At 36.1% G+C, this 26,148-nt stretch overlaps 1 protein-coding gene across 1 annotated transcript in view; it reads left to right on the forward strand.

Moving 5' to 3' along the window:
- Edil3 (EGF like repeats and discoidin domains 3) overlaps positions 1–26,148 on the forward strand; it is a 482,626-nt gene that overhangs the window by 108,243 nt on the left and 348,235 nt on the right. The gene's annotated exons all lie outside the window — the stretch shown is intronic.

The following is a 26,148-nucleotide window of genomic DNA, read 5'->3' on the forward strand; positions in this document are numbered from 1 at the left end:
GAGACAGGGTCTCCCTGTAGCCCCATCTGTCCTGGAATTCACTCACTCTGTAGACCAGGTTGGCCTTGAACTCACAGAGATCCTCCTGCCTCTGCCTCCCAATTGGTGGGACTACAGGGTTGCACCACCATGCCTTGTTCTACTTATGGTTTTATTTGAAAATTTACATTTTCTTTAAAAGACTCCCTTTTTATTTAAATAAAATTAGCAATAACATCTATAAAATCAACTTAATGTGCTAGTTTTATTTTTTCTAATGAATAGCAAAATACACAAAATATACTTTCATGAATTGCTTGAAATCATCTTAGTATTTCTGAAAATTGGGTAAAATATTATTTGAAAATGGTGATGGTGAACAGGTTATATGTTGAGGAATGTTATTAAAATGGCATTAAATAGTTTAAGATGATCAAATCATATTTTCAAATTAAGAATATATATTAGATGGAGAGCACATGCACATTTCAGAAAGAAATGATACAAGGACAGTGGGAAAATAATATATTCATCCATACTGTTTGTCAAGATCCTACAGTGTCATGGTACACAGTGAGAAGAACAGTAGCCTCTCTAAGGTTAATCAAGGAATTATTTTGCAATCATGAAACAAGGTGGCCTACCATCTTACCTGACCTCTTCCCTGATTATAGAAATATGAAAATACTAAGTGGTAAGTGCATAAATTATGCACTAACTAGTGACAGGCAGAAAAGTAAAGAGAACCAAGGAAGAGAGATAAACCATCAAGCATGGAATGACTCTGACATGTAATATGTCAATAGTATTTCAGCCACTTGGGTAAAGTCTAAGCAGAAACTAAAGAAAAATGAAGCCTTAAAAACCCTCCGAATAATAGGTAACCCTAAAGCTAACAAATGTGCCGAAGTGCCATTGAGAAATTTTGTTCTCTCTGGCAATGCTGTGCTTCATAATATTTAAATAGATTTTGTGAATTAAATTAGCTAATATTTCAATGATATAGCTTTTACATGCTAGGTACTTTATAAAGCATCTTGTCAGTACTCAGTCATTTAAACCTCAGCACAAACAGTAGGTAGTACTGTTACTGACTTCACTTCTTTCCATGTGGAAATGGCTTATACGACTTATTCCAGTATGTGGGAAAGCTGTTGGGTTCAGCAGTACAAGATTCTTGTTCTATTTAATCCTGTTAGTTAGTGGTTCTGGCTCTCAAAGAAACTCTTCTTTGCAGAATGATAGATTGAGAAGCTCTGAAACTGATGGTTTAGATTAACACAAAATAGTACCCTAAAGATAGTACATTGGTTTCTTAATCCCTGTGACAAAATACCTGACAGGAAGCAATTTAGGGAAGGAAGGATTTGTTTTAGGTTTCACTCTAAGGACTTACTTCAATTGTGATAGGGAAGTCATGGTGGCAGGAGCTGGAAGCAAGACGGTCAATGGTATTTTCAATCAGGAAGCAAACCAGAGATCAATGCTTGTAATCAACTGGTTTTCTTCTTCATGTTGTAAAGGAGACAACTTTTTTTTTTAACTTTTACAAAAACTTTATTGAGAATTTCATACATGTATATAAAGGTGTTTTGATCAAATCCATGCCCACTCTCTCCCCTCCAACATCCCCCCCCTCTGAAAAGGTAACCCTAAAATCTTTTAAGGATTAGATACAAGCTCCCAAATACTTTTAACATTTTTGGCCTTTAAAACAGAGTATGCGGCCAACAGGCCCAAGGATATTGTGAATTTTAGCCAAGTAACTGGCTACATTTCTGTGGGGTCTTTATCCCCTAACTGCCTAGCCAATTCCTACCTCCTATTCTTATCACACCATCCTCTGAAGAGCTTACCCAAATTGCCAATAGGGAACAGGGACACAGACTGTTCTGGCTTCCTCCATGCTGAACAGGGATGGAGGGTGAGGCAATTGGAGTACCCAGTCAAAGAATAGGTCTATCTAAAAGACTCCCAAATTTCATAACTCCTATCTCTAGGGAGAAAAGAAAGTCCTGGAATCATGAATAGGAGATGTGAAGGAGAAATAAAGACAAGAGCAATTAGCATTACAAGTTCTAGACAGGGAACTAGAAAAGAGTCAGAACAGGGCAATTTTCAAATGTTTATATAAAAGTCCATTGGGGTTTCTTGACAAGGGCTTCCAAAAGCATCACTCTATTGGGTTCTCCCTCATTTTTCTTTTTTCTTCCAAGGATGGACTAATTGGCTGGGAAGAGTGGCTGGATACTCAGATGAGGATCCAGTGACCCTGCTTGACACTCCTTTAATGAATGAGGACAACAATCACCAAGCCCAATTGTGATTATTTTTAGCAATCAGTCTCCGGTGAGATCATGATGATGGTAGTTATTTCATGCAGAAGGGACTGCTGTATAGCATGTTCTTATTAAAAGGATATGGAATTTAAAAGGATTTGGTGCTAAGACCCACATATGAGGAAGAACATATGTCGTTTGTTTTTCTGAGTCTTTTACTTCACTTAGTATAGCAGTTTCTAGATCCATCCATTTACCTGCAAATTTCACTATTTCATCTTTCTTTACTGCTGAATAGAACTCCATTGTGTAAATATACCACATTTTTGTTAACGACTCATCAGTTGAGGGACACTTAGGTTGCTTCCATCTCTTAGTTATTGTGAAAAGAGCAAGAACAAACATGGTTGAAAAACTGTCTCTATAATAGGATGAGTCCTTTGGGCATATGCCAGTGAGTGGTATAACTGGGTTATGGGTTCTATGGTAGGTTCATTTTTAGTTTTTTAATAGTTCTCCACACTGTTTTCCATAGAAGCTGCAAAAGTTTGCAATCCCACCAGCAGTGAATGATCATTTCCCTTTCTCCACACCCTCACCAGCATTTGGTATCATTTGTTCTCTTGATGCTAGCCAGTCTGACTGGGGTAAGGTAATACCTTAGGGTGGTTTTCATTTGCATTTCCCTAATTACTAATGATGTTGAACACTTTTTGAGATCTTTCTTAGCCATCTTCATTTCTTCCTTTGAGAACTCTCTGTTTAGATATTTAGTCTTTTAATTGGATCATTTGGTTTCTCGAATCTCTGTTTTTTGAGTTCTTTATATATTCTGGATGTTAAACCTCTGCCAGATATATCACTGGTGGAGATTTATTCCCATTCTGTAGGTTTTCTCTTCATTTTTGTGATTGTTTCTTTTGCTGTACAGGAGCTTTTTAGTTTAATGAGGTCCCACTTATTGATTGCTGACCTTAACTCCTGAGCAACTTCTGTCTGTGTAGAAAAGATCTCAGGGCTTTGTGGACCTTGTTTCTGGAACTTCTGAGATTCAGGAGTTGTTTACTTCCCGAGCCTGATAAGTTTCATTTACCTCCTGAGTTTTAATGAGCCTCCCTCCAGGGTAGAATGTTCCAATTCAGGGAAAATTGCTACACAGCAGTGACTAACCAGAAGTCCAACAGGACTATTACAGAATACTAACCCATGTTCTCAGATACAAACTAACAGATGGTTGAATTTTCTTTTTCTTGCTTTCCTACTGATAGAGTCCAGGCCTATAGACCCTTCCCCCAGTGTAGCAAGGCCTCTTAATTTTGAAAGCCCCCTCAGGACAAGTTTTGCAGGGCCCCTTAGTATACTTTTTGATCTGGTATAGTAACCCCCCAGAATTCCTCTTTGTGCTCAAGGTTGCTTTGGCTATCTGGGGTCTTTTTTGCCTCTATTTGAATTTAAGGATGCATTTTTCTAATTCTGTGAAGTATGTCATGGGGATTTTGATTGGGATTGCATTGAATCTATATATTGCTTTTGGTAGGATGCTCATTTTAACAATAGTAATCCTTCCAATCCATGAACATGGGAGATCCTTCCATCTCCTAGTGTCTTCCTCAATCTCTTTCTTTAATGATTTAAAATTTTCATTGTAGAGATCTTTGGTGTCTTTTGTAAGATTTATTCCAAGATATTTTGTTTGCAGCCATTGTGAATGGGAACATTTCCTTGTATTCTTTCTCCAATTGCTTATTATTAGTATACAGATAGGCTGTGGTTTGCTTTAGATTGATTTTATAACCTGCCACTACACTGAAAGTGTTAATCAGTTCTAGGAGTTTTCTGGTGGAACTTTTGGGATCTCTTAGGTATAGTATATCATCTGCAAAAAGGGATAGTTTTACCTCTTCATCTAGCAAGAGTTTCAAGTACCATGTTGAAAAGGAGTGGGGATAATGGACATCCTTGTCTGGTTCCTGATTTTAATGGGAATGCTTCCAGTTTTTCTCCATTTAGAGTGAGATTAACTGTGGGTTTGTTGTATATGGCTTTAATTATGTTGAGGTATGTTCCCTCTAGGACTTTGAACATAAATGCGTGCTGAATTTTGGCAAAAGCCTTTTCTGCATCTATTGAGATGACAATGTGGTTTTTGTCATTGAGTCCATTTATGTGATTAATGATGTTTATTGACTTGCATGTGTTGACCCATCCCTACATTTCTGGGATAAAGCCTACTTGATCATGGTGAATGACCTTTTTTATTTGTGTCTGTATGAAGTTTGCAAGTATTTTGTTGAGAATGTTTGCATCTATGTTCATTAAGGATATGGGTCTATAGTTTTCTTTTTTAGTTGTGTCTTTACCCAGTTTGGGTATTAGAGTGATGTTGGCTTCATAGAAGGAATTTGGGAGTTCTACCTCTGTTTCTATCATTTTGAATAATTTAAGTAGCATTGGTTGGAGGTCTTCTTTAAATGTCTGGTAGAATTTTGCTATAAATCCATCTGGGCCTAGGATTTTTTTAGTTGAGAGGGTTTGTATTACTGTTTCAATTTCCTTATGTGTTATGGGTCTGTTTAAACTGTTGATCTCTTCTTGGTTTAACTTTGGAGGAGACTCCAGTCCATGGAAGGGTATTTCCCACATTTAGAGTAGGTTCTCACCCTAACTAACCTAATGTACATAATCCCTCACAGACATGCTTAGAGGCTTGTCTTTTTAGTGATTCTGGATCTTATCCAGCTGACAATTAATATGAACTATCACAAACAGAACTGGGTCAAGGATATGGCCTGTATATTTAGGACCAATACACTGTGAGGGAAAATTTCTAGCTTCTGGAAAAGAAATTCCCTTGGTTTTACTTATGAGTCCTTAGAAGAGACATTCTACTACACATCGAGGACAATGGTTGTGATCCTTTCAACCACTTTGGGACAAGGTATGTGAAACCTTCTGATTCTAACTAGATATCAGAGACAAGCATACCACAGAGAACTGTAAAAAGGGAGTCAGACAACTTTTGAATTAACACATTTACAATATAATAAAGCGATATCAATGCAAGTGATAATCCTGTACTTCATTTCCCTTAGGAAATAATCAAGACCCTCCTAGTTCAACCTCCAAAAGAAAAGTAGTATATTCTTACCTCCCATTTCTGCTAAAATAATTACAACTTTCACAGTGATAAACAGTTTGACTACTTTCTTTTAAATGGTCAGATTCTTTGAATTTCAGATTAGCTTACAGACTAGCATAATATGTTCAAGAGTTCAAGCCTGGAATTTTAAACTTGACTTGTGAGTTCTGTTTATTGAACTTGATTCTGCATCTGTAACGCCTTCCTGTTCTTACTTTTGGAAGTGTTGATAGTCGTTAGTTTATGCTTCTATTTTACATATCAAAGAAGACTTTCTCTAAGTATCTGCAGTTACAATATATAATTCTGGTACATAGAAAATAGTAAATTAATTATTAATAACAATAAGTTTCTTGAAAAAAATGAAAACTTTAGAATGGAAAAGAAATGTAAACTTTTGGTGCTTTGATTTTTATACCAATTCTGTAGGAGTTGGAGAGTGATTATAATGATCATTTATGTATTTTACTTTAATATACCAAGATTCAAGAATTAATGTGCATTTTAAAAATTGAATAGGGGTTCTAAAAGATTGCAAATTCAAGTTGGTCTTTTGTGTATCTGGGCTTTTATTTAGATTTAAACTTAGAAATGATTACATTTTCTTCTTATCATAAAAAATAAAGTTAGATAAAAGTTTACAAGGCATAACCAAATTGAGTCTTAACATTTAGAAGGCTGCTGTCTTGAGCCTTAAATTCCACTTTCTTTTTTAAAAATATTTTTTTTATTTATTACTTTTATTTTATGTGTATGAGTGTATTGCTCACGTATATGTCAGCGCACCCACGTTGTGCAATGCCGCAGATGTCAGAAAACGGTTTCAGATTCCCTTGGAACTGGAGTTAAGGACGGTTCATAACTGCCAAGTGGGTGCTGGGAATCAATCGTACCCGGGTCCTCTGCAAGAGCAGTCAGTGCTCTTAACTTCTGAGCCGTCTCTCCAGCCCCAAACTCCACTCTCCTAAACAATATAAACTGCAAGCAATTTACATCTCTTTTTATAATATTTTATTTATTATTTTTATTTTATATGTATGATTGTATTGCCTGCATGCATACAACTGTAGCCATAATATGCAATGCTCACAAAGGTCAGAAGAGGTGTTGGATGCCCTGGAACTGGAGTTAGAATGTTTGTTAGCTGCCATGCATGTGATGGGAACCAAACCTGGGTCCTCTGCAAGAGTAGCTAGTGCTCCTAACCACTAAGGCACACTCCAACCCTACGTGTTTCACTTTTGTTAAAGAGTAAAACAGAACCTTTAAAAGTTAATACATAAAACTCTAATAAATTCTTCTGAGAAATAGCTAGAGTTAGAGGACCTGTGACTCCTTGATCACTATCAGTTAAGCCTTCTTTACTGCAAGATTTCTGTTACAGATCCTGGAAATGATCCCTGATTCTATCTTGCCAACAGTTACTAGAAGTGAATTATAATCTCAAGGGCATTTGACTCTGCCGATTTAGTAATTGAGTAATTACATTAAGAAGTACAAGGCATCATTTCATTAATCAAAGGGAAAATTTGATAAAGTGCTTTAAGTGAACATAAAGTCATTTTTATTTTCCCGAAGTAAACTAAATCTCCATAGCTTCCAACTCAGTGTATCAAACTTTCCAGTAACTATGGGTTTCACTAGGAAATCAAAGGCATGTAAACCATTCCTGACAGATCATCTAAACCTCATCACTAGTTTTTATCCTCTAATAAACTAAGCCCTTTCTTTAAGTGACAGTTAAAAGACTATTTTAATTCAGTGTCCAAGTTAACATTAAATTACATACTAGTTCTGATATCTTCAAATAGATTCTTTTTTTGCCTTTGTTAGAAAGACAAAGAAACCTTGAAATTTAAATTCAGATAGAAATGGAAGAATAAAATTAGGTAGATGGAGTCTCTGAATAAGTTTGTGGGTAAATTCTTATATTTAACTCTAAGGCTGAAGCTAGTAAACTCATGACATATGCTTTTTGAGCAAATAGAAGGCTAGAGACTTGACTGGGATGCTGGCAGGGACTGGGTGTGTAAGTGGTCCAAAACATTGTGTATTTTCCAATAATATTTATATGTCTGCTTTCTATATGGATTATAATTTCATTCTTACTTTCAGGTTTTAGTCAAGACAGTTAGAAATCAGACTGCATTGTTTTAAATGAAATGACATTGTTTGTTGCTGAATCCTTAATATATTATAGAATTTATATTAACTATTTTCCCATCCTCCAAATTGACTATAATACTTTCATGACATGTGATCATTATACTTTATAGGAGAGAGTACCAATAAATAGTAGACCAGTGATTGGAATAAAACTGATTCTTAATGGCTTTGAATATTTTGTCATCTTTGAATATTAAGGAAAAGGGAGATAAAAATTCTACTTTTAGGATATGAAAATAAAAATCTTATTGAAATTGAGTTTGCAATTAATTTTGTCCAAGAAGTATTGTAGGCTGATCAAGAACACACAGTGCATAAGCAAACAATATCAGCAGTTTACTGACAAATATTTCCATATGTTCAGGCTCAAGAATTTAGCAGTTATGAGACACCTGGCATTTCATGCCTGCAATCTCTGTGCGAAGAGAACATGCTGAGTTTGAACATTCTATTTCTTAGTATTCCTTTCATTAAGTAAACATTAAATATTCATAACCCATCATGATGCTCACTAACCTCTGTTCTTTCAGTTCAATCTTGGTAGTTATCATTTCTGTTTCTACCTAGATGCTAATTAGATTTTTAATGCTGTTAGAACTTTAATTGAATTTTCCTTATTACAAAAATTCAGTGTGACAGTAAAGAAATTACAAAATAAATACAATGAAGAACAGTTAAATATCCTCATGCCTTCACTTTCAAGATATAACCTTTTTGAAAAAAAATCTCTTTGTAGCTAGACTTCTACTCCTCTGTCTCCTCCAAATATATAGAGATCTATGGTTTTTTTCATTTAGAAAAGTAAGAAGGTGGAGAAGTATTTGTTTAGGGTCTGTCCTAGTTTGTTTCTCCATTGCTGTGACAAAACACTCTGACCACTACCAACTTGGGGAGGAAAGGGTTTATTTATCTTACATCTCCCAGGTCACAGTTCATCAGGGAGCCCAAGGTAGGAACTCAGGGCAGAAACCTGGAGGCAGGAGCTGGAGTACAGGCCATGGAGGAACACTGCTTACTGGTTTGCTCCCGTGGCCCAAACTCAGCCTGCTTTCTTATGCAACACAGGCCCACCTGCCCAGGTGGCACCACCCATAGTGGGCTGGGCCCTCCCACATCACTCATCAAGAAGATGCCTTTCAGACATGGCCACCGGCCAGTCCAATAGAGGCAATTCCCCAATTGAAGCTCCCTCAACTCACGTGTGTCAAGTTGACACTAAAGCTGTCCAGCACAGGGTCCCTGTACTGACTAATGCCCTACTGTAAAGAGCTGTCCTCAGATGAAGGTGGAAGGGAGGGCAAGAGGAGGGACTCTGTGGTGACTGCTGACACACCCTAGGAATTCCCGAACTCCATGCCTGGGAAAATTGCCAACAAAAATTACATTTACAATGAAACTCACATTCAGAACAAAAGTAAAGGATTACGCACCCCTAAATTTGTGTATATTTTCATTAGTAATGCAATAAGGCGGGACATCCTTTATTGTTTCTCCCCAGGTGATGAGTTCCACTAAATAGAAACAATCTTGTAAATTGTTCCTATTAGGAAGCAGCAGAAATCATAGCTACTTATTGCTTACACAATGTAGATTAATTTGGAAGCAACCCCAGACCAATACTTCCAAATATATAAAAGTGACACACTGTTAGTGGTATTTTGAATTGGGATAATATTTTTAAAGAATATTAAGTAATATTAATAAAATCCTTTGAAACATGACTCTCCTCTCTGGTTATGTTTCTTTTCCAAATAGAAATTCACAAAGGTATCTGTGTAAGACTGATCAATTCATGATTACAACGGAGAAAACTGAAGCCTCTTAACAGTCCCAGTATCTGGAATTCATATAAAAAGATGGTATACTTACATTTTTGAATGTTATATATTTGCTATGCAAAATGAAACAGCTTTATACTGACAATACTAAGGTATATTTTAAAACAAAAACTGGGGCATGAGAAAGTGTGCAATTTCTGTCCAATTGTTTTAAATAAATATATAATTAATTGTATATATATTTTCAGAAAAGATACAGAAGGAAAAGACTATGCTGTAGTTACTTCTTTAGAATGACAGAAAGGACAACAAGGGAGGAGGGCATTTAGAATTTACATAATAATTTCTTTAACTTTTAAGAAAGAGGTATCTTTAGCCTTTTAAAATGAAATTGATTTTACTCTTTGAAACTAAACAATTGAAAATTTTGTTGCTTGCAGTTCAAATTGATGGTGATTATAGGTAAAGAATTGAATTACAGAGAATATGCAATCACTGTTTTCTCTATTATTTATTGTCTTAATGGTTTATAATTAAAATATACCGTTTTTGTCTTGTTGTTGTTGTTGTTGTTGTTGTTGTTGTGAGCCTTTAAAAGTCTATGCCATTTCTGCAAGGAGCTGGGAGTCCCAGACCTAGCTGAGGAGCTATTAGCGATTGATAACTGCTGGGAGAAGGAGAGTCAGTTTTCCTTAAGGATGTGACCTCCAGTAGGTTGGCCATGGTCCAGGGAATGAACCCACCTTCAAGAGTATATGGTACACAAATTGGATTTATGAACCTAAAAAGGAAAAAGGAGGGCAGGGAGATGGAGGTAGACTGAGGGGAGATGGGGTATGAGGGTTGAATATGATGAAAATACATTACATGAAATTCTCAAAGAATTAGTGAAAATATTTAAACAACTAGAAAAAATATACTATTTTTAAAATCCAGGAAAATTTTAAACTTTAAATGAACCAGAATAAAAATGATTAATAATATAGGCTACTGAGTTATTCTGTTAGGATTCAAATATTGTGAACACAGGCAACTTTCTAACATGATTTAAAAATAAAAGTGCTTGGGTCATCATAGGTGCTCAGAGAAACAGAAGCATCATTGTTATTGTTATCTTAAAACCTAGCTGGCATAGATTAGATTAATACTGATGTCAAATAAAACTTAGTTGAAAGAAGTAGGTCACATTATGGGAATGATATTCACATCTGTGCTTGAAGTTCTCACTGTATTATTTTAAATTGAAGTGCTCTTATGTGTTTAATGATGAGTCATTTTGCTGTCATGTGTGAGAGGGCTGTAATATTTTTGTAAACATCACATATGTTAAGGAAGGATTGGCTTTTTCAAAGAAAAACTACACAATTGACTATTGCTTAAAGTATCAATTTGCATCTGAAAAAAAAGTCCTAAACTACATAGTACATAACATCTTAGTTGCATCTAAGCGCTCTATTTTAGTTATTTTTAGATTTATATCTATCATGGAAAGGAACATTACCAAAAAGGCAGCAAACGCTTTTGAGAAATGATTACTGAAACATGCTTCTAGAAGCTCTTTCTACCATTGGCTCTGTGTTATTGTGATCATTGTCTTTCTTTCATTTGTTCTTTTCTTCTTATTCGATGTTTTTGTTGCTGTGATTTCAATTAATCCTGGTTGACCCCCTACTTCATGACTACTGGGAATGTTTGATGTAAAATGACCAAAATGCCTCCATTGCTTTCTTTTAGCATTGTCTCAGTTTTTCGCATTACTGCTATTTTTAAATTTTTGTCCACACACATCTTTCATTTAATGGGGAAAAAGAAGTGTGATTGGATGACTTGGCTCTAAACACTAGATTTGCCTTTCCTTATCCATAAAATTTACTTTTTCTATATGTACAGGTGTTCTAGTTTACTTTCTGTTGCTGTGATAAAACACCGACCAAAAGCAACTTGAGAAGAAAGGATTCCTTTGGCTTATAAGTAGGTCACAGGCCACCATCAAGGGAAGCGGCTTCTCTCTTTAAATAGTGTGCATTAGCACTTTCCAGCATCTGAGTGTCATTCCTTCCCCGGTGCTGTATTGAACCTGCTCTAGACCAGAAGTTGTTCCAGAAATTGTCATCATTGACCTGAATGATAACCCATGTGCTGTAATTTACATATTTTCAAAGTTAGACTGGAAGGAAAAGATGGTAACATTTCATAGTTCTCAAATCCTGGAGCGGTATTGAGCTTAACAGAGAATAAATATGATATCAAGCAATCCATATCTCAACCAATATAGTGTTTTTTAACTTGCTCTAAGCCAGTGACTTCCTTGATATTGTATACCTGCCTCTGGTGCCCAGTGATAGCATCACACAAGACCATCAAAATGAAAATAGTTTTGGTAGCTGCAACCTCTGGAACCCACAGTTCTTACCATTTTAACAGAAGGAAGATCAGTTGCATACACACATGGTGAAAGGACTAATTCAGGAAGTTAAGATTTTACAAAGGACAAGGAAGTCAAGTTATGCATAAAAATACTAAATAATTGCTGGGTGTGGTGGCACATGCCTTTAATCCCAGCACTTGGGAGGCAGAGGCAGGTGGATCTCTGTGAGTTCAGGCCAGCCTGGTCTACAGAGTGAGTTCCAGGACAGCTGGGGCTACAGGGAGACCCTGTCTCAAAAAAGACCAAAAAAAAAAAAAAAGAAAAAACTAAGTAATTGGCCTAGAGACAGATAACAAAAAGATCTTGAAGAAAGTGAAAAACTGGAAGAGATAAAGGTAAAGGAGAACAGCAGCCAAGGAATAACTTTAAAATATTTAGTTTCTTGTTTCTCAAGGGATGCTGCATATTCATGGATTCGATTTTGACATGCTTTACTTAGTGCATTTAGTAAATTCTTAAACTTTAAAAATATCCATTTTTCCATATGTAAAATTGATCTTGTTAAGAATATTAACAAAGTTTCTTATAGGAGTGTTGATAAGGATTGAATGTGATCCTATTAAGTATAAAGTTCTTAGGAAAATGTTGGGCACACAATTAAGATAGGAATTATTAACTATCACTATGAAATAATGAAATGTCCTAACACATAGGCTGGATGATGGAATAGAATAATTGAAGGACATACAAAATTTGAAAAATGGAACAAAGAGGAGCTGTGTCAGCAAGGAAGGTCAGAAACAGGTTGTGAAAGTTCAGCCTAAGGGATATTTATGAATCACAGGGAAGGAGGATTCATGCATAAGTGTTTCAAGATCTATTTGTGACCCAGCTGTATAGAACATTTTCCTAGGACTTTGGCAAGACAGCAAAATAGAATTTGGGATATGGAAATTTTACAAGGTGTTGGTGATTATAATTTCAGTACTCTAGACAATTTTAAACTGCTCTCAGTATCCCATTTTTGAGAGTTACTCAGAAAGTTACTTAAAAAGCAACTTAATCCCTGAGAAAATTTTAGAAAAAGGAAAATAAGGACAGAGCCTCACCAAATGCATCACAAAAGTGATGCCAGGTTAGGAGCATTGCTCTACAGCTACCTAAAACTGCTTCCTGTCAGGGTTGGTCAAGGGATTGTCAAGGAGCCAAAGAGCATCACTCAAAGCATCATAAGAAGGAGAGGAGGCATGTATTAGTTGGAAACCTATAAACTCTAACCTGCAGAATATTGAGAGTAGCCATGTTTTTTTTTTTTTTTTTCAAATATATTCAGGTGCTGGAGTTGTCCATTTTTATTCTTAATGGCTTCCTTTTAGCAAATCACATTGCTTTTTGGTAAGCCAAAAGTGTAACAAAATTCCTCTCCCTGAGATTTTCACAGATCTACTTAGTATAAAAGCACTAATATTCTAAATGGAGTTCCATTAAGACATCAGGCATTCCTGAAGAACACTTTGCCTTCTTTTTTACAATCAGGTTGTTCCCTATAAAGATGCAAATTGGCGTGTTAGCAGCCTTAACCTGACACCCTTCGCCTACCAAGAAATGGCAGGAAATACAGCTGCTGCCCTCTGCTGAGTTAATTGCACAGTTGTCTCTCCTTTTCAGGAACTCCCTTATGTTAGAAAACATACTATTCATATTGCCTTCAAAGCAGAATAAAGGATCCCATGTTAGCTCTTTGGTTCTCACATTTATCAGTGAGTACATCCATAGAGTGAGGCTTTATGGAAATGATTTCTGTTCCTGCTCCTCAGAACATTGAGACTTTAGCATGTATTGGGAATTAGAGTAGGATTCAGTTATTTTACAGAGCTGTGTTTATGGGAAAATACTGTGTTAAAGTGAGTGTGATCTCTTTCAAAAACAGGTAATCAAGGCTGGGCATAGTGGCATATGTCTTTAATCCCAGCACTGGGGAGGAAGAGGCAGAGAGATCTCCGTGAGATCAAAGCCAGTCTAGTTGACATAGAAAGTTCCAGGCCAGCTGGTGCTACAGGGAGACCCTGTCTCAACCCCATCCCAAATTAATATAAAATATAATATAATATAGTATTGTATTACATTATATTAGAATATAAATATAATATAGTATAATATTTAAAATGTAATCATCTCCATATGATTTATTAATTGTGATTCTCACTACATATATTACCTAGGTGATACTTGGCCGGGTTTTTATTGAAAGAGGACCAGTTTTGATTTTTGTGATGTGTAAGTTTTCTCTGATTGTTAAATAAATGAGTATATATTGACAGGTTTGGTAGAGCAGTTTTATATGATACAATGTGGAAACTGGGTATTTTAAACATTTGACAAGAAATGGTTAGAGGTATACTTAAGAAACAGTAAAATATATCCATTCAGGTTTATCTGTTTTAATTGATATTAAATCATTCTGATGTCATATAATTATGAATTTTAAAACAATATTCTTAATAAACGCAAGAAGATTGGGCAATTTCTTCTTTGGTAGTTTTTATATCACATATCCTTTCTGCCAGAAAGACTAATAACACAGGTTATGGAGTATAGAACAAATATCCTGCTTTTCCTTTGGTATTTTATGCTTGATAGCTGATCAGGTTAACTACAAGGAATGAGACTTGCTTTCATTTTGATATTATTTTTATATTTTGGTTGGACAGATTCAAAGTTAGGAAAGGCAGAATTCATGATCTAACATTTAAAAAAGAAGGAACTGTGAAACAATCCTCTAGTGTAAGACATGGCATTGGATTTCACCTTCTTTGTAGCCCCTGACTGTTTCCATAAAGTCAGTGTGAGGTTGTGTGTGTGTGACAGGGATCGATGAACTGAGTGCTCCCATCATGATGTGCTGCATTATTTAGACACAGCAGCCAAAGTCTATCAGTCTGTCTTTTAGTTTGTCCTCTCCTGTTGTCTGAAAACTACAAATTCTCTGAAAGAAAAATTCAGTAGGCTGTATGTTTGCATAATTGTTAAGTATATAGTTTTAAAAGATAGCATTCAATAATCCTTCTCATGCCTGTTTTATCAATAAATCTGCCTCAGTCTGATGTCACTTCTGAGTTTGTAAGCTTTCCCACACCTGTGTGTGCATACTCCAGCTGCTCGGCTCTGGTCAGAGATGGCAGGTCCATGCTGCTGTTACCAGCTCTTGTCTCCCAGTTCCTGGGACATTTGTGTATTATCTTGCTCATTTTTCTTCTTCTTCTTTCTCTTCCTCCTCCCCTCCTTCTTCTCCTCCTTCTCCTCCTCCTCCTCCTCTTCTTCTTCCTCCTCCTCCTCATCCTCCTCATCCTCCTCCCCCCCCTCCTCCTTCTTTTTGGTAAGGAAGCACTCTTCTGATCAATGCAGGTACGAGTTACCTTCCACTTTTTTCAAATGTATGATCCGTCACATTTTTAGCAGCCAATCCCATGACAACAGCAGATGGGAGCTCCTTCAGTTTGTGTCACAACATCTACAAACATATGGCCAACCAGCCCAAACTTCCCATTATATTGTCACGCACCCCAACTAAAACAATCCTTCCACATATGCTGTGAAAGTCACCTTTTTTTTCACTTCCTACCCTACTGATTTTTCCCTTTTAATATTATCTGTAACCTTTTTTGCCAACATTGGGTGCTTTTTGTCAGTTCCAAACTATTACGTTTCCAGTGATATAGAATGAATTTCATCTCTGACTCCTACAAATCTTCTCTTTGATTTGAATAATTTACTATCAAGGCCTTTTTGGTCTTTTTGAGACAAATGTCCCTCATCCCAACTGGCCTGAACTCAATATGGAGGCCAGCTGGATTTGATCTCACAGAGACCTGCCTGCTCCTGCCTCCTGAGTGCTGGGATTAAAGGCATGCACAACTGTGTCTAACTTATCATAATTTAGTATGTAAACAACTTTGCTAAAACTTATGACATGATTATATTATTTGCTTTTACCAATGACCATTTTTCAAACAAGCCAACAGAGATCTTAAAAGAGCAAATGACTACAGTGATGCGGGCAGAATAGGATTTCAAAACTGGCCTGTCTGGTGTTATCAGTCGCAATAAAATGTTCTATACAATGTACAGTGATACTTTTTTGAAACTCCTAAAAAAAGGAAGAATTATTGGTTCCCAGGCCAAGCATGGTCACATATGCCTGTTAAGCCCAGCCTGAACTGCACACCATGACCTTGTCTCGAAGAACCAAATAAGGAGCTAACTAACCAAGCAAGCAAACAAGGAACCACAATTTCAGGGCAGTGTTCCATTCTCCCTTTTTATTTGTTTATTTACTTACATATTTATTCAATTAGAGAATGTGTTTGCTTCAGCTTCTAATGTTGGAGGTAAAGCATTTACCTCTCAGCCAACTCTCATTCTCTTTCTTTAATCCTTAACTGGTTATAAGCTGGCATCAATGTTCACTGCTTCAGGGAACCTGCTTCATCCAGGTCATTGAAGGTCTTGAAAATCTGTAAAGCAAGTCAGCCATGCTAGTTGTTACCTAACATGAGCTGTCACCTGCCAGTATGTGACACCATTGGTCACTCTGGACCCTCGTTGGGTACTACTTACTTTCTAAAGGCTTCCCAGCTCCTAAATCTGAGTTCAGGCCCTTTCTTTTGCTCACTTTGCCCTAATGTGCAAAAGTAACTAAACTTTGTCTTATTTTTATGTAGTTCCAGACTGCTGTGATGGTTCTAAACCACATTACTACAAGGTATAGAAATGAGAAAGCCTGATTCTGATCATTTGTTCTAAGGCAAGAGAGGACCAGAACTACAGAGCACATGTTCCCTCAGATTTATCTCAGAACTGTGCTCTGGAGCAAGGGTTTTGCTCATTCTTTACTGTAACAAGATCTCCAGCATGAAATGGGGAAGTTAAAGTCAAGACCTACCCTTATCAGAATATTTTATCCTTTTCTCCCTAGGCCTAGAATATCACACACACTGGATTTCTGTCATTGCTTGAAATGAGAAAAGCACACTGATTTCGGTGCTTTGAAATGTAAAGAACGCATACACAAATGTAAAGCATTTGTACACTACCTTAGATGGAGGGCAAGGAGAGTTCCTGAGGGATTAAGTCCATAATCTCAGATCACAGGAGAAGTAAAGGGTTCAGTGAGCTTGTTTACAGAATAAACAGCAACTCTGACTACAAGATTAGGTAAAAGTCTAGTCCAAATTACATCATTATTGTAAGCCACTTCTACAGATTGTGAGGACAGATAATTCTTATCATGGGCCTCTAAAACCTATCCTTTAGTGGCATAAATTTATATCTCCATAACTGTCAAATGAATGAGTACATGGATATTCCTTATAGGTAGGAATATAATCAAAATACTTGGTAAATTTACTATTCTCTCAAGCTTTCTGATTACCATTAAAATTCTATCTACTGCAATTATACAGCTTCAGTAATGTTAACATTAAGTCATAGCTACTTTATATTCACTAACATACAGTATGTCTTTATCTGTCATTCTCTAGTTATAACTTCTTGAGAGTGAATTTATTTTCCTGTCTCACAGGGTAGAAAAACTTGACAGTTAAAAACCTTCCTTCATTTGCCTCTCTCTCAGCAAAAGAAAGATAAATACAAGCTAACTTCAATTTTCTGTCCTTTTTTCCCTTTCTTTTTATTTTTTCCTCTAACATTCTGCCTTTCTTTTGTCTTCTTTAATATGTTACAATGCTTGGATGAGTTTTAAAAGTATGAACGGCTGGGTCTCATGTCCAACGACTCTGATTTAATTGAACTGGACATCAGGCGTTTGAGAAGCTCCCCTGTGATTCTTAGACACAACAAAGTTTGAGAACCACTGGGTTAGATCATCTTTAATGTTCCATTCACTTCTAAAAATTCTAGCTTCTGTTATTTTAAGGAACTCTCCAGAGTGTTTTAAAATACAAAATATGTCAGAAATTCTCTTTTAAAATGTTACTGTCCAAAATAGAGTGTAGTCATCTTTGATTGAAATTACATTTAATTGGATAAAATTCAAATAGACAATACTCAAAAATAACTGTTGATTTAAAACAATATTTTTCTGTCCACTAGACCATTTGCATTTGAAAAGAATTTTGAGAGGAAGCAGTATCTTAAGACACTGAGGTGACCTTCCTGAGAATATCTGAGAATTGTTCTTCAGATTAGTAGTAGTGTGGTTTAAGTGCATTTATATATAGGAGGTATTCCATGTTTCATATAAATGATAAGAATCTTCAAGGCTGCCTAAGACTTCTTTTGGATGTTGTGGATTTTGTACAGTACTGGCTAATCTTTCATTTCAAGGATGCTTGTCATCCTTGTCAGTAAAATGACCCATCCATCATTCTTATCAGTATTTCTTACATTATTTTCTTCTATTTTGAGGCAATGAATATCAGATAATATTATTTATAGCTATTTATTTTTAATTTCGTTGTTTGTGAGTGCAAGTATACTGGTGCATACTCTTGCGTGATCAGAGGACCACTTGTTGAATTTGATTCTCTTCTTATACCATGTGTATCCTGGGGATTAAATTCATGTTGTCAAGCTGGCCAGCAGGCACCTTTACCAACTGAGCCTAGTTGAGAGCTCTAGAATTTATTTTTAAAATATGTAGCTTGGAATCAGATCTTGCTTTATAAAGTAACTTACTGAAATATTCATTGATCCATCATAATCTTTGTGATAGAAGACTTTAAAATAAAAATATGCACCAAACTCATTAGAATATATAATAAAATTGCAATATTCAACACAAATCTATCTCATGGGGCAAAAACATAAAAAGACCTATTGTCAAATAAAAAGATAATATTTATTTTGTTCCACAGTTTCATACACAGTAAGTCATGATGGGGCTATCCTTTGATGTAAATTTTTCCAGTTTGAGAATGCAAAGTCTTGTGAACTTGCTCTCATTTCAATTACAGTCATTGCTAATTTGTGTAGTAGATTGTGGCTGCTAGGTTCAATGGGAGAGCAAATTGAAGATGAGGCCAAAGTGCACAGGCTCACATGTTGTGGTTGTGGAAGATGAATTTAAGTGGTCTTGCGTTTTGCTTCCCACATTTAAATATGAGTTGCAATGTCCTTCACAATTACCTTGAGGGATATTGAAGGGATTCAATAAAGATTTCATACCTGAAGTAAAATTCTGGAGTGACTTGTTAGTTGATTCTTTTAATTTTATATCTGTGTACAGGTGTTTTTGTAGAGATTGAGAAAGCCAGGAATAACTAGCAGAGTTATGCTAGTGTCAACTAGCATTTCTAAAGAAAAAGAGAAAACAGGGAATCCATATTTGTCTAAATAATTAACTAACATATTACTCTGCAAATACATGAACATATTAACAATACAATGTAATTAAACATTATCAATATGTAAAAACATAAAACTTAACAATGTAAATACAAGATTATATTTTCAATAGATTTTTACCACAGTGGTGGTTCTAAATATGGCAAATGTGGGCTTTATTTAATGCATAATCTTATATTAAAATTGTTCTGATAACAAACTTTTAATGACATTTACATACTGTGTATCATTACAGACATACTGACCTTGTTTCTTGAGTGCCTTGGCATAATTATTTTTGTTCCTATCATGATAGCCAAACACTTGTTGTTCTTTCTACCAGGAATTATTTTCCTGCCTTTTGACATTGCTGGTCCTTGTTAATCCTTCAGTTTCCCACTCAAATAAAGGCCATACTTGATTCTGTATATTAAGTAATGAATTCTACTTACAGTCTTCCTTATCAGATTTTTTTCTCCTCCTCGCTGTATTATAGCAAGCAACACCTTATTTACTTATTAGTCAGTTTCTCATTTTTCATTTTCTCTATACTATACTTTCTAAGAGTGCAGCAGCCTTACATGTTTCTCCTTAGCTGTACTCCGCTGTCGCACATGGTGTCTGGCATATGAACATATGATGGATAGGTTGTTGATTCTGTGATGTACAAACTGAAGACAGACATGGGCATGCCAAGGAAACAGAACATGTAAACCATCTGAGAGGTTAAAGGTCAATGAAATAGATTAGCTTTCTTGTCTACCTGATTCCCACAGGAATGCCATAATAGAATGTTATTCTTTATATGGATTAGAAGTTGCATAATTGTATATACTGAGCTCACAGGAAGAAAATAAGCAAAATGACAGTCACCAAGGTACAGCAATTTTTGATTCTTAGTTTGGTCTATTTTTACTTATTTGTTTTGTACTGTGTTTCACAGTAAAATGCGATAGTGTAAAGTGCCTACACACTTTGCTCTATAAGTTAAAAGATTATAGATTATGAAATTAAATAAGATGCTCTGGAAATTGTCTTCAACATGAAGCAATGTGTAACAGGTAGTGGGTCAGTGAGAAGAGTGAAGGTAACACTGAAACTCACCACTCCAGTCCTTTCAGAACCCTGGAGAGTTGGTGGAAGGAGTGGGTAGGCAGTAAGTTAAATTTATCCTGCAATGATTTCTCACCCTAGAGAAAAATAATTGCTTCATTCTATTGCCAAAAGGCAAACTAGCATCAGCTTAATTTGCCTGAGTCTGCCATAAACTGCAGATGGAACCATAAAATATAGTTAGAATAAAATTAAACACATCTGTCCTAATCTAAAGCAGGTGAGGCCAGCCAGCCAGAAACCATGAAGATATAGCGCAGCAAAGATTGTGGTATGCAAAACCATCACAGAGGAGACGCTGACAATGGGGTGAATGATTGTGTAATCATGGAGTGTCTGGTTTTCCTTTGTTAAGCCTACCTTCTTGTGCTGATTACCATCATGGTTTTTAAAACTATATCACCCTATGTGCTAAGAAATAGACAAAAGTCATTGACTTGAAGTTCAAGGGATTTTCATTTTAGTTAGGATTTCTTTCTTTGAGTGGACAGTTCCCTAAATTAATTCAAATTACAGAGAATCAGAAGTTTCTGCAGATACTTTAATTGGGCATGACATTTCAACTAGAGCAGTACTTTTCTCTTAAGGTGTCAACCCTTGCTAATAACTGAGCAAAGAAAATAGAAGGCTTTGATGAAAGTAGCTATATCACATCAAAAACAGGACAGTCTACAGAAGGAAAGAGGGTTGTGGTGCTCATGGAGGTACACTGTCCCACCTCCTGTTAAGAAAGAACATTTTTTGTAGGTAGCAGTAGTGCAGGTAGCTGCAACCTCTTCTGTGAAATTTCAGGACTGCACTTGAACACTGCCTGAACTGTTTACAGCCAGTTCATGGCGAAAGCACTAGTGCCCATTCATTCCTATGCTGGGCAGATTCTGCCAAAGAGTGAGTTTTGCTCTGGATCTCCCTGCTGTATTACATAAGACATTGTCAGTCCTAAGCAACAAATTGTGCTTGTACCTGTCCAGCCCTACCTCAGTCTTCTCTGTCCCTAGTCACTTGATTGTTTTGCACAATTATCAGACTTGCATTATAAGATGAATGATTTTCTTATTTAATTTGTTTCATTTCATTATTCATAGTCGCTACTCCACCCAGAAAATAGGATTGTTGAATATTCTGTAGAGAGCAGCAGCATGTTGCTAATACAACTTTCAACTTGTAGTCATTGTATATCACCATACTTTTTATACTTATTTTACTTTGCCCAGTTTTGCCAATTGAAGCCAAAGCCTGTACATGCTGGACCATTATTCTTTTGTGGAGGCACACCTAGGCTAACTAAATTTCTTCACTCTTCATTTTAACCTCTACCTCTCCAACAAGCCAACTACAACAGGAGAGCAATTACAATTGTATGTAACACAATAGATTCATAGAAGGACCAGTAATAACCCATCTTGGTTATATTTGGTGGGCTTCTGTTGCCTATGCTCTATGAAAGGTCGAGAGTTTGTTTTCTGTTGTCATTGTCCACCTAATACTGTTTATGTATGGGTTTTTTTTAAACTTCAGAAAGACATTAACATGTTAGACCTCACTTATAAAACTTGAACATTTATACTAAGGAGGGCCTACAATTAACATATTTTTTCACAAGAAGCCTGCATCTTTGCCAAGACTATTTGTTGATGATCTTAAGGATCTCTCATTTTCTCACTTCCTGCCCCTTTTCTTGTCTTAAAACTCACTGACTTTTAACAATTCATGGTGGAGGAGAACCTCTCCAATCAATACATTCTTCATTTTTAAACATTTTATTTGCGATGTACAGACTTATCCCATGCAATACTTCATTTAAAATCAAATTTGTTCTACTTCCTTTTAAAACTGGCTACTCAATCATATAGTTATGAACTCTAATAATCAATACCTTGTGATGTCTCACCCCTCTCATCCATTTGATCACAATGCCATTTTGATTAATTGTATCTTTTGGTCAAATTTTTTTCACTTTTATCCCTTTCAAAGGATATTCTGCATATAGTAATAAAGTGGGTAAGAGACATGATTACATTAAACAATGTGTGTGATCTTGGGTTTTAGAGGGTAGGTCATTAGTAGGGCACTTGCCTAACATGTTTAAATTCATAGGTTAGATTTTGGGCATCAAAAAAATAAAAGTAAAAATACAAACACACACAAAGGTTAAATATCAAAATATTATATTAAGAAAAATGGTAAGAGAGAGGAAATAAAGTTGGGTAAATATGTGAGTATATGTGTTAACCAACATGCTAATTAGCCAACTTATTCCATCATGCTATACTCAATAAATATGTTGACTTAAAATGTTCACAAGCTTCATATTTTATTATAATTATTAGGGATAAGCAAAAAAGGATGAAAATACTAGGACAGAGAATTAAAAGAACAGGTCAGCTAAACAACAGCTGGCATCTATGACTGTGAAAACAGGTGAGCAGATCTGTCTCATTTTTGCCACAGAACATTATATGACTGACACCTGGTCAAACCTCTACTAGATTTAACATCATCATGTAAAAAGGGCAGCCTTGATGATAGACAAGTTTTCCTGTTTGTGTGTGTGTGTGTGTGTGTGTGTGTGTGTGTGCGTGTGTGTGTGTGTACGGTGCACATTGCATCTAGGGTCATGACACACAGGTGGAAGTCAACACTACTTATCTAGTATAGATAAATCAACATAAATATTAGCAGCTTTCCTTGTCCCTGTGGACTTTACTGTAACACCAAATAGTGTTTTGGGGAAAAAAATACTCCACTTTTTGGTAGAACTGAAAATACATTGAATAGTGGAAAGTGATATGGCAGAATTTTCATTCTTATTTCAACATCTGCTATTTATGACCTGGATTTGGGATTAACTGTTGTGTCTATTGTTTGTCCTGTCCATAGCAATCTCTAAGGAAATCCAGAAAATTCTCATCATTTTTGATGGGCTACCACTTCAAAAAATGAATACTTTGATTTTCTGCCCTTTGTTTTGCTTCATCTTTCTGACCTGAATGCTGCCTGAGTGATCACTTTCAAGCACAGATGTGCTGACAGGATTTCCCTTGACAAACTCTCTTTTTAATGTTTTTTTTTTTCTTTCAGTGTTTAAACATAAATGCCAAAACACTGGCAATGCATATAGTTCTTCTTTTATGTGCCTGTTTTTGACCAATCCTCACACACATAGAGTTGCAGTGGTCTATGTAAAGTTCCTGAAATGAGCCAGGATCTTCTGCCTTTAAATACGTGCCTTGTACCTGAAATGTTGAGTATGTGTCTCCCTCACATAAGCTCCTGAACCACTGAATCCTTTTATGTCTCTTATGTCTCCATTGATTCCACAGCCTGGATCTTGTGTAATATTCACTGGCTTTTAGACTATGTCATGCAACTGTTCTCTCCTGTACTGATTTTATTCCTAGTAGTGAAGATTGTTTAGTTCACTACAATTTGTCATCTTACGTAAAACAATTATGGGGCAGGGAGATGGCTCAGTTGGTAAAAGACCCTGTTATGCAAGTCTGATGACCTAAGTTCAGATCTCAAGAATCCATGTAAAAAAATCACATGTGGTGGTGCCTGTATTTGATTCTAGCAATGGTATGGTGAGAGAGGGGCTGAGAATTGAGAATAACCTAAAGCTCTCCGGACAGCTAGCTGGAATACATAGCACAGTAGCAAACAACAAAAGAGACCCTCCCTTGTGAATAAGGTGGAAGGTGACAAGGTTGACACAAGGGTGTCTTCTAACCTCCAAATGCTCATTATGGCAATATAAACATATTCACAAAATAAATGCTAAAACATAAATAAACATTGCTTTGAAATTTTCACCGATCTAATGTATCTATAAATCCTCAACAGACCATAGTCAACCACTTGATGATCCAACAATACTAAATTATTTGGTGTTCTCTGAATAAGTATTTATTAAGTTTCCTTACCTCTATTGTAAGATTGCTCAGTTCTAATGTACTAGGTATATGCATCAATTTAGTGAGTCTACTATGTCTAATGAATTAATTTATAATTTTGAGAAACTTTATGTATGACTTCCCTTTACATTTGTGTAACATCTAAATTTGATTATTCTGGAGAGAGATGAAATAATTTGTGTGAATGTTTTTACAAAGGAACTCGCTTTCCTAAGAAATGCACTAAAATAGGAAGTTGAGGCTCAGATGATTATTTTTTCCCTCATTCTTTGTGGTCTAGTAGGAGACATGTTCATTTACAAAGTTCCCTTAAAAACCGTCTATTGAATTTGATTTGTCATCTTTCTGTGATAAACCACACCCCACATGTAGCATTCTACCTCAAGCCCACCAGTCCTTCCAGACTGAATCGGGTGCTATGTTAGGGATGTCAATCTACAAAAGGATGATCCTTGAGGTTTCTTAGGGTTCTTTTGTTTATCTGAGAGATCTTTCATGCCCTAAATGAGTTCTTTGAAATGTTTTTGCAAAGACTTATGACACATCCTTGATTTTATGTTTATATCGAAGGGCAAGTCTTTCATTCACAAGTATAGATTTGATCACTTATTTGTTCAAGAGGTTGGAGTTGAGCAATAATTTCATATTCCTGAGCTAATTCTGGGCCCTCTATAGTCCTTTGCATTTTAACTGACTGATTCTTTACTTTTTGTTATAGTAGCCTATCATGTGCACGTATTAAGAATCTACAAAAACATTTCCAGTCTGCCTGGAAATGTCATTACACTTACCCGAAATGTTATCAGATTCATTTTCTCACTTGAAGTTACTACAGGTGGCAACTTCACCAAGTGCCATTCTCTACACCATCGATGGCCTTTTTTTTCTAGCTTCCTATATCACATTTTCAGACTTCAAGACAGGATTTGGAGGATGGAGCTAGAATTGACATGGAAGTCACCCCTGAAGGCTAGATCTCATAGCTTTGGAAAGCACTACACAAACTGCTAAGGGACAGTATCAATCAATGGTCCAACCCAACTTCAAGGCCTAATAACCATATCAATGACTGGCACAGTAAATAACACTGGTGCAGTAGTAGGATCAGTATCGAAAGAAGAAAAGAAAAATGATTGAAACCACAGAGTTCTTACAACACTAAAGTTCATGTGCTTTCGGACAGCCTTTCTATAACAGTGGTCTGTACATTCTGGATTGGGCTAAAAGAAAGTGACTGAAAATATTCTCTAGTGAGAGGACCATTCTTAATAATCTTAGGTAATAGGGAGTTTGAAAAAGACCACACATCCTTGGACAGAATTCTTATATTAACTCCACCCACCCAAGGCTCAGAGACCATCGCGGAAGAGGGGCAGAAAGATTGTAAGAGTCAAGGAGGAGGTGCATGAAGATATGGAAAGAGAGTTCAACAAGCTGCTGGTACCTTGCTCTTATAAACCTATAGCAGGCACAAGACCTATGCAAACTCAAAACAGACAAAACCCTAGCACAGAACTACGGAAATGGAAAACAAACCCCAATCTTAGTCAAAGAATTATTGGCAGCTGATTACTGCTGGAGGAAGAGCTTTAGGCTAACCAGACCCCAGTGGATGAACTTGCACTGAGGGTCATCCTAGGACACTAACTTGACATGATAGGCCTTAACACAAATGACAGAATGTGTGAATTCCAATGGGGTGGGGGACTATCAGAGAGTGCCAGTGTGGACGGGGGTATAAATATGATTAAGATTGATTAAGATGTTCTGTATGAAATACACAAAAATCAATTAAAAATTTGAGAAAAAAAGAAGATTCCATCTTGCAGACAGCACTAGTGATGAAGCCAGAATATAGAAAGTCCTTTTAATGGTGCACATTATTTCTCTGTTGCACTTTCTCTTTTACACTTCAATGGATCATCATTTTGAGAAGCGTGTTTGTCTAAATGCAACAATATGTACTTGCTGAGGTTATAAAATAAGAAGGAAAAGTTGTATATTTTTTTCAGTCCTCTTCTACCTTCATGTCTACTTACAGCCTTCTGCAAAACAAATATATATATAT

This window comes from Nannospalax galili, unplaced genomic scaffold (assembly GCF_000622305.1).
Source record: "Nannospalax galili isolate Female #2095 unplaced genomic scaffold, S.galili_v1.0 scaffold45, whole genome shotgun sequence".
Lineage (NCBI taxonomy): Eukaryota > Metazoa > Chordata > Mammalia > Rodentia > Spalacidae > Nannospalax > Nannospalax galili.